The following is an 8,945-nucleotide window of genomic DNA, read 5'->3' as shown; positions in this document are numbered from 1 at the left end:
TCTGAGGGTTACCTGAAACTGTAGATCGATCTCAGATGAGAACTTCTGTACTGATCGAAGCAGTTGTGTCCGACTTGTTGGACTTGGTGATGGTGCTGATCCTTCGTCACCGGAGGGTGGTGGTACTTGCAAGGGACTCCGATGCTTAAGTTAGCAATGGTATTAAACAGGTTTTATGTAGAATCAGAGTATGAGTTATACATGGGTGCTCCAGTGTATTTATAATGGCGTAGAATGACCTTCTTAGATAAGATAAGTTAGTTATCTTATCTTATCTTTATCTTATCCTTAAGTGAGGTCATCTTATCTTCAAGGGAACCGCCCTTCTCTCTGTAGGCTTGGGCTGCCTTAGAATTTGGGGTGTGATCATCCATTTGGGCCCTTTTTGGGCTTTCCTGGTGATTTGGCCGAGCTCTTTGAGAAGAGGTCGGATTATCCTGACCTGAAGAGGTCGGTCGACTTGTCAGTAGAACATCCCGGGTCGGACACCTCGACCCAGGGTATGAACAGTGCCCCTGCTCGAGCTCGGCTTTCTATTTTGAGGTCGAGTCTTCAGTTTTAGGACTTCGATCCTTTTATGGTGAAGCCAAACTCGAGCATTTCGTCAATTTTGCTACAGCTTTTGAACGTGAAGCATTTCTCCGTCGCTTTTGGAAGCGTGCGCTTTTAACCCCTTTTGTCTTGGGAATGTGCGAGGGTTTAATACCCTCATTAATTGGTTTTTAATGCCCCATTTCTCTTGCTTCTTTTATTTTGAGCTTTACACACAGAAACAGTTTTTCCTATTCTCTGTAACTCTTCCTTTTCTTTCTCAGTTTTCTATTTTTGCCTATCATCTGCATTTTCACGTTTCTCTTTGTGACGTTGTTTGGTGATCGTAGGAGCTTTTTCTGCTTTCGACGGCAATTTCTGATCTCTTCGTCTTCAACTTTCTTCCGTACTCTTCTCCTTTTTCAGGTTGGTTCATCTTTTCTTCTTTGTTTGCATTGTTCTATTTTCTGGTAAAGTAGGGATTTTACTTGAGTGTATGTTTGGAAAGCTTGAACCTTTTCACATTTCTATTCTTTTTGTCACTGTGATTTCTAGTTTCTCTTTTCTTATGTTTTCCTTGATGGTTGAAGCTTCTAGGGTTTTGCATGTTTGTTGCCTATTTTTGTATAAATGGCTTGTTTGATTTTGAAGAAAGATTGTGTCTTTAATAATTTTCCGCTTGGCATGTTCTTGCTGTTTGGTAGTTCCCTTTGCTGATAGACCGAAACTGTAATTTGAAAGGTGGCTATTTTGATGACTTTATCCGGTTTGTGGCCTTTCAGAGTGTCATTTTTGTTGAAATAGAAATTTTATCTTCCTGTTAGGAAGTGTAGAGATGTAGGCTTGTAGATTTTCCTGAGTCCTTGTTCCCTACTTGCCTCCAAAGGATGCCCCTGGATATTTAATGCGGGTCTTGGGGTCTCCTTTTGTTGCTTTGTCTGGCTTCTTGACACCTATATGCTTTAGTTTTGAGTTGTTTCTATTTATGCCCGAGTTTTTTGATTAGTGTGCCGAGATGTTTTTGAGTAATCCAATCTTCTTTTCTTCTTGTAGCACTAGTTGACCTCATGTCTTCTCGGAAAAATATTGTTGAGACATCTTCCCAAGTCCCTGAGGGCATGGCTGATTGGGTGGATTCTATGGTTCTTTTGTGTGTCTCGTTGGTTGATTCAGAGTTTTGTCAGCAACTTAGGCAATTTCATAGGATTTGTGGCAACGGTAGTGATGAGAAGAATTATGAGCTCGTATCTCCAACTTCTGAGGAAAGGGTCTGTTTTTCTACTCGAATTGCTGGAGAGCGCCCCTTTTTCTATGCCTACGACTTTTTTTTTAGTCAAATGAATATTACTCTTCCTTTTACCCCTTTTGAGACCAACCTGTTATGGTCCTGTAATGTAGCTCCATCCCAACTTCATCCCAATTTCTGGGGTTTTATAAAAATCTTTCAGTTGCTGTGTCGTGAGTTCGGTATCCCTGCTTCACAATCGCTCTTCTTTTATCTTTTTGTTTTGACAAAGCCTGAGGTGGTTAAGAAGAAGGCCACTTGGGTTTGTTTCCGAGCCTCCCAGGGGAAAAAGGTTTTCTCCATGTTCGATGAATCTTTTCGCGACTTCAAAAACTACTTTTTTAGGGTCCGAGCTGTTAAGGGAGCTCGGCCCTTCTTTCTGGATGAAAATGATGAGCCCATATTTCCCTTGGAATGGCAAAAGAATGTAATGGTTTTTAGATATGCGTGGGAGATGTTAAATGAGGCTGAGCAAGCTTTTGTGACTGTGCTGGAAGAAAACTGGGATCAGCCCCCCCATCTCGATAGAAAGAAATTTTTAGCGAACCCCTTTCTCCTCCGAGCTGAGCTGGGTAGTCGTCAATTCTTCTTTTTGGTTTTGCTTATTTGTCGAGTTTGTCTCTTATAAAATATTTTTCTGACTCGTAGCTTGGTTTCCTACTGTGATGTTTGTTTGCAGAGATGATTAAAAACAACGAATCCATGAAGGCCTTTAAAAGGGTGAGGAAGGCTACTGCAGCTCAGAATGCCTCGGCCAAGGCGGCCGGGGAGGGGAATTCTCAGGTTTTGTCGAAGCCTTTAGTTACGAGTTCTCTTGGGCCAAGGAGGATTATCCCTACTCCTCGGGTTTGTTTGGTTGATCCTTCACAGACTTCTGCTGCTACCTCTTCTCCTACAGGGGTTCCTCCTCCAAAAAGACCTCGGACTGTCGAGCCTTTTAGTTTGGATGCTCCTGACTTTGATGCTGTCGGGTTTGTTGATCAACAGATTGCTCCTTATGGTGTCATGCCTACTGATGATGTATCCATTCTTCATCATTTGGATTTTATTACTTGGAGTGGCATTAAACTGGCACACATGGGAGCAGCTTTATACCGGACCGCTCAAGATCTTCATATCCATGCTACAAGGGCCTTTATGGAGGAGGCGAAATCGGAGTTTGACCAGATTAAGGGTTTGAAAGAGGAGCTTGAGGTGAAAGTGACCAAGCTGGAGAAGGAGTTGGAGGGGGAAAAGACTCGGGCTATTGGTCTAGCGGCCGCTTTGCAATTAGCTGAGGACACGTCGTTAAAACATAAGGATAGCTATGTTACCACCTATAGAGAGATGATGGATCTTAGGAATAGCTTAGAATCTGTCCAGGCCGATTGTACCGAACTTCAAGGTCACCTTGTAGGCACCGTTACTGCTGCTTATGAGAATCTGAAGGAGCAAGTTCGAGTTCTTGCACCAGAGTTTGACCTTTCCCTTTTTAGCAAGGACAACATTGTTAGGGATGGTAAGATTGTTCCTCATGACCCTGATGATGATGATGATGATCATCCCTCACTGCCAGCCACCAAAGCCTCTGTTGTGCCGACCTCTTTGACTCCTACTGCTGAGGTCGGTCGCCTTGAGCCAGAGCCTGATTGTCACATCTTAAATTGGGATGATGGGACAGTGGATGCGGTGCCTCTTTAGACTCGTCCTTCTTCACCCCGTGCTGATGCTGCCGAGAAGCCTTCGGATGTTAACTGAATTTTCCAATTGCTTGTGTAGATAGCCCGGCTTGTGGGCTTTCAAAACTCTTTATTTTGTAAATGATGTTTGCTGACTGTTGACACTCTTTTAGTTGCTTGTTTAGCAACTTCCTTTTGAAAACCAAAGTAGTTTCCGAGCTTTTGGGGCTGATTTTGGTGGCCTCTGAAGCTTGCTGTTATCGTAACTAGTAGTTTTTATATCATGCCTGCTTGCACTCGTCTTGGTACGTTTCTAGGTTTTGGGAGTGTTGGAACTTTTCGTTGTCTGACCTCTTTGGAGCAACTTGTTTTGTTTGGACTTTGCTCAGGTTTTTATTAGGAATTACATTGTATAACGCTGAGGTCGCCAATTTCGTTATGTCGATTTTGTCCAAGTTGTTGTTAGTAACCCTCTTTTTGGACCTTGTTTAGGTCTCTTTCAGGGATTACTTTTGTAGCTTTATGTTTTGGGCCGACTTCGTCATATCGGTTTCTTCTAAGTTATTTTGTAATCCTCTTTCTTGGACATTGTTCAGGTCTCTTTTAGGGATTACTTTTATAACTTTTATGTTTTGGGCCGACTTCATCACGTCGGGCTATTTTTGTAATCCTCTTTCTTGGACCTTTTTCAGGTCTCTTTCAGGGATTACTTTTATAACTTTTATGTTTTGGGCTGACTTCATCACGTCGGGCCCTTCTAAGTTATAGTAATCCTTTTTTATAGGGCTGGCCAGACCTCTTTCCAGGGATTTACTGATAACTTCGGCTACTGCGACTGGTCTGACTTTTTTGCGTCGGCCAGTCTTTAAGTTATTTTATAGCAATCCATTTTATTAGGACCTCGTCAGGTCCTTTCTATGGATCACTTTCTATAACTTCTTGCATTATTCTGTTTTCATCTTTGTTGATTTTGTAGAGATTGGGTTTAACCCTCATTTGGTCGACCTTTTAATGAATTTGGTTTTCATCTTTGGTCTTTATCATGATCGCGTAGTGAATTTGATTTTCACTTTCTGCCGATCCGTAGCTTTATAATCGGACGATGAATGTTTCAGATTAATGCGGCTTGAGCATTTGTAAAAGATCTAAATAGATTTTATTCAAAAGAAAATGCAAATATATACATGCGGAAGGTTTATCCTCTAAGTCGGGTGATTTGTAGGTCTTAGGTTGGCGCCTCATTAAAAAACCTTTTCAGGAAAAAGAGTGCGCCTTATCCTAAGATCATTTATCATCCCTAGCTATAGTACCTTCTTAGGTTGCAGGCATGCCATGACCTAGGAAGCTCTCGCCCATCGAGTTCGGACAGTCTGTAGTATCCCTTTCCAAGTACTTCTATAAACCGGTTGGGTCCTTTCCAGTTTGCTGCCAGCTTTTCTTCTCCAGGTCGAGTTGTTCCGATATCATTTCGGATTAGGATGAGGTCATTTTCAGCAAAAACTCGCTGTACTACCTTTTGATTGTATCTCGCAGCCATTCGTCGTTTTAATGCTTTTTCCCTAATCCGAGCTCTTTCTCGGACTTTCGGAAGTAGGTCGAGTTCTTCCCGTTGAAGTTGGGAGTTGGCTTCTTCACTATAGTGGATCACTCTAGGCGACCTTTCTTCAATCTCCACTGGGATCATTGCCTCCATTCCGTACGCTAATCGGAAGGGTGATTCCTTTGTGGTGGAATGTGGCGTTGTTCGATATGCCCATAGGACTTGTGGGAGCTCCTCGACCCAGGCTCCCTTTGCGTCTTGTAATCTTCATTTCAGCCCAGCCAGTATGACTTTGTTGGCAGCTTCGGCTTGTCCATTAGCTTGGGGATGTTCTACGGAAGTGAATTGTTGTTTTATATTCAAGTCGGCTGCTAGCTTTCTGAAGCCTGCATTTGTGAACTGGGTACCATTGTCTGTGGTGATGGAGTATGGAACCCCGAACCTTGTGACAATGTTCCTATATAGGAATTTTCAACTTCTTTGAGCAGTGGCATTGACTAAGGGTTCCGCCTCGATCCACTTTGTGAAATAGTCTATCCCTACTATGAGAAATTTAACTTGTCCTGATCCGTGAGGGAAGGGTCCAAGAAGGTCAAGTCCCTATTTTGCAAATGGCCAAGGTGAAGTCACGCTGATGAGCTCCTCTGGTGGGGTGATATGAAAGTTGGCATGTTTCTGACATGATGGACATGTCTTTACGAACTCTGTGGCTTCCTTGTGTAGAGTTGGCTAATAAAACCCTGCCCAAAGTACTTTTTTGGTAAATGCTTGCGCTCTGAGATGATTGCCACAAATACCACTGTGTACTTCTTCTAGAACTTACTCTGTGTTAGAAGTCGGTACGCATTTTAACAATGGCATTGAAATCCCTCTTTTGTATAGGGTATTGTTTATGATAGTGTAGTATTGTGCTTCCTATTTCAACCTCTTTGCCTCCTTTTCCTCTGTGGGGAGTGCTTCTGCTTTGAGGTAGTTAATTATGGGAGTCATCCATCCTTGATCCTGACCTGTTATGGCCAGGACTTTTTCTTCTTCCGAGATTGATGGATTATGCAGAATTTCTTGGATGAGACTTCTATTGTTGCCCCCTGGTTTGGTGCTGGCTAGTTTTGAGAGTGCGTCAGCTCGGGCATTCTGTTCTCAGGGTATGTGATGGACCTCATATTCTCCGAGTTGGCCGAGCTGTTCCCTAGTTTTGTCCAAGTACTTTTTCATGGTGGGATCCTTGGCTTGGTAGCTTCCTGCTATTTGTGAAGTGACTACTTGTGAGTCGCTGAATATGATAAGCTTTTGAGCTCCAACCTCCCTAGCCAGCTTCAAACCAGCTAGTAGTGCCTCATATTCCACTTGGTTGTTTGAGGCAGGAAACCCGAATTTAAGGGAAAGTTTGATTTGGGTTCCTTGGTCGCTTTCAATTATCACACCTGCGCCTCTTCCAGTTTTATTTGAGGAACCATCCACGTAGAGATTCCATTCTGTGGGGATTTTCGGTATGTCAGTAAATTCCACAATAAAATCGGCCAGGTGTTGTGATTTGAGGGCTGTCCGAGCTTCGTATTGAAGATCGAATTCGGACAACTCGACTGCCCATTGTAAGATTCTGCCCGCCAGGTCTGTTTTCTGCAGAATTCCTTTTATGGGCTGGTTGGTCCGAACCCTAATGGTGTGGGCTTGGAAGTATGGACGAAGTTGTCGAGATGTTAGTATGAGAGCGTAGGCAAACTTTTCTATTTTTTGGTATTTCAGTTCGGCTCCCTATAATGCTTTACTGATGAAGTATACGGGCTGTTGCCCACTGTCGTCTTCTCGGACTAGTGCTGAGGCTACTGCTCGACTTCCTACCGCGAGGTACAATATGAGTGGTTCTCCTTCCCGTGGCCGAGTTAGGATAGGTGGCTGTCCCAGGATCCTTTTGAAATCTTAGAAGGCTTGCTCGCACTCCGTTGTCCATTCAAACTTCTTTCCCTTCCTTAGAGTGGCGTAGAAGGGAAGAGATCTTATTGCCGATCCGGCTAGAAATCTGGACAAGGCTGCCAACCTCCCGTTGAGTTGTTGTACCTCTTTGACACAAGTCAGACTCTTCATGTCGAGTATGGCCTAGCATTTATCCGGGTTTGCTTCGATTCCTCTTTGTGTGAGCATAAAACCCAAGAATTTGCCAGCTTCTACTGCGAAGGTGCATTTTGCGGGATTGAGTCGCATGCAATGCCATCTTATAGTGTCAAATACTTGGGTTAGGTTGGGCAATAGCATCTCTTCATTTTGTGTCTTTATTAACATGTCGTCCACGTAGACTTCCATTATTTTTTCGATGTGATCCGAAAAGACCTTATTTATTAATCTCTGATAAGTAGCTCCAGCATTTTTAAGACCAAAAGGCATGACGATGTAGCAGTAGTTTGCTTTTGGGGTTAAGAAGTGTTCATACCCGGGGTCAAGCTGTCTGACCCGGGATGTTTAGCAACAAGCCGACCGACCTCTTCAGGTCAGACTATCCGACCTCTTCTCAAAGAGCTCGGACAAAACACCATAGAGGCCCAAGTAGGCCTAAATGAAGGAACACAGCCCAATCTAAAGGCAGCTAAAGCCCAGAAAAGATAAAGGTGGTTCCCCAGAAGATAAGATGACCTCACTCAAAGATAAGATATGATAAGATAAGATAACTAACTTATCTTATCTAAAAAGGTCACTCCACACCATTATAAATACACTGGAGAACCCAGGTATAACTCATACTCTGATTCTACTAAAAACCTGCTTAATACCCTTGCTAACTTAAGCATCGGAGTCCCTTGCAGGTACCCCCACCCTCCGGTGACGAAGGATCAGCACCATCACCAAGTCCAACGAGTCGGACACAACAGCTCTGACCAGCATAGAAGATCTCGTCCGAGATCGACCTACAGTATCAGGTAACCCTCGGAATATTGGCGCCGTTGCCGTGGAACCTGGAAGTCATCCCATCACCATGGCGGACGACCATGACAATGACCACGATTCAGATCTAGAAGATAGAATGCCGCACAAAAATATGGACACTACACCAAAGGATACTCCTCAACTCAACAACGAAAAGAATTCTCCAAACACAGGAGCCATGGAAGTGCTTCAAGACCGTTTGAAACAACTTGAAAAAGAAGTCCTACATCAACGAGAGGCTGAGAAAGACCTACAAAAGGAAATAAGGCGACGCCGGGAATTGGAGGACAAACTCCTAAAACTCAAAGCAGATCTCAAGACCAAAGCCAATCGATTCTCTCATGAGAATAGCTCTCGCAAGGACCAAGATCCATTCACCAAGGAGATCATGAAGACCAAAATCCCAAAGGACTTTAAACTCCCGGATATGATCTTATATGATGGCACGGCAGATCCCAGCCATCACCTTAGTAATTTTAGGAGTCGGATGTACCTCACTGATACCTCGAATGCAGTCCGCTGCAATGCCTTCCCGACTAACTTAACAAAAATGGCTATTAAGTGGTTCGACAAATCTACCCCCCAGGTCCATCTCAAGCTTCAACGACATAGCCAAAAAGTTTCTAGCCAGATTCTTGATGAGCGGATAATTTGTACGCTTTTTGGCATTGTTTTTAGTATGTTTTTGGTAGTTTTAGTTGAGTTTTTATTATATTTTTATTAGTTTTTAGTTAAAATTCACTTTTCTGGACTTTACTATGAGTTTGTGTGTTTTTCTGTGATTTCAGGTATTTTCTGGCTGAAATTGAGGGATCTGAGCAAAAATCTGATCCAGAGACTCAAAAGGACTGCAGATGCTGTTGGATTCTGACCTCCCTGCATTCGAAGTGGATTTTCTGGAGCTACAGAAGCCCAATTGGCGCGCTCTCAACGGCATTGGAAAGTAGACATCCTGGGCTTTCCAGCAATATATAATAGTCCATACTTTGCCCAAGATTTGATGGCCCAAACC

This window comes from Arachis stenosperma, chromosome 2 (genome assembly GCF_014773155.1).
Source record: "Arachis stenosperma cultivar V10309 chromosome 2, arast.V10309.gnm1.PFL2, whole genome shotgun sequence".
In the NCBI taxonomy this organism is placed as follows: domain Eukaryota; kingdom Viridiplantae; phylum Streptophyta; class Magnoliopsida; order Fabales; family Fabaceae; genus Arachis; species Arachis stenosperma.
The sequence above is the reverse complement of the archived record's forward strand: the minus strand, read 5'-3'. Positions refer to the sequence as shown.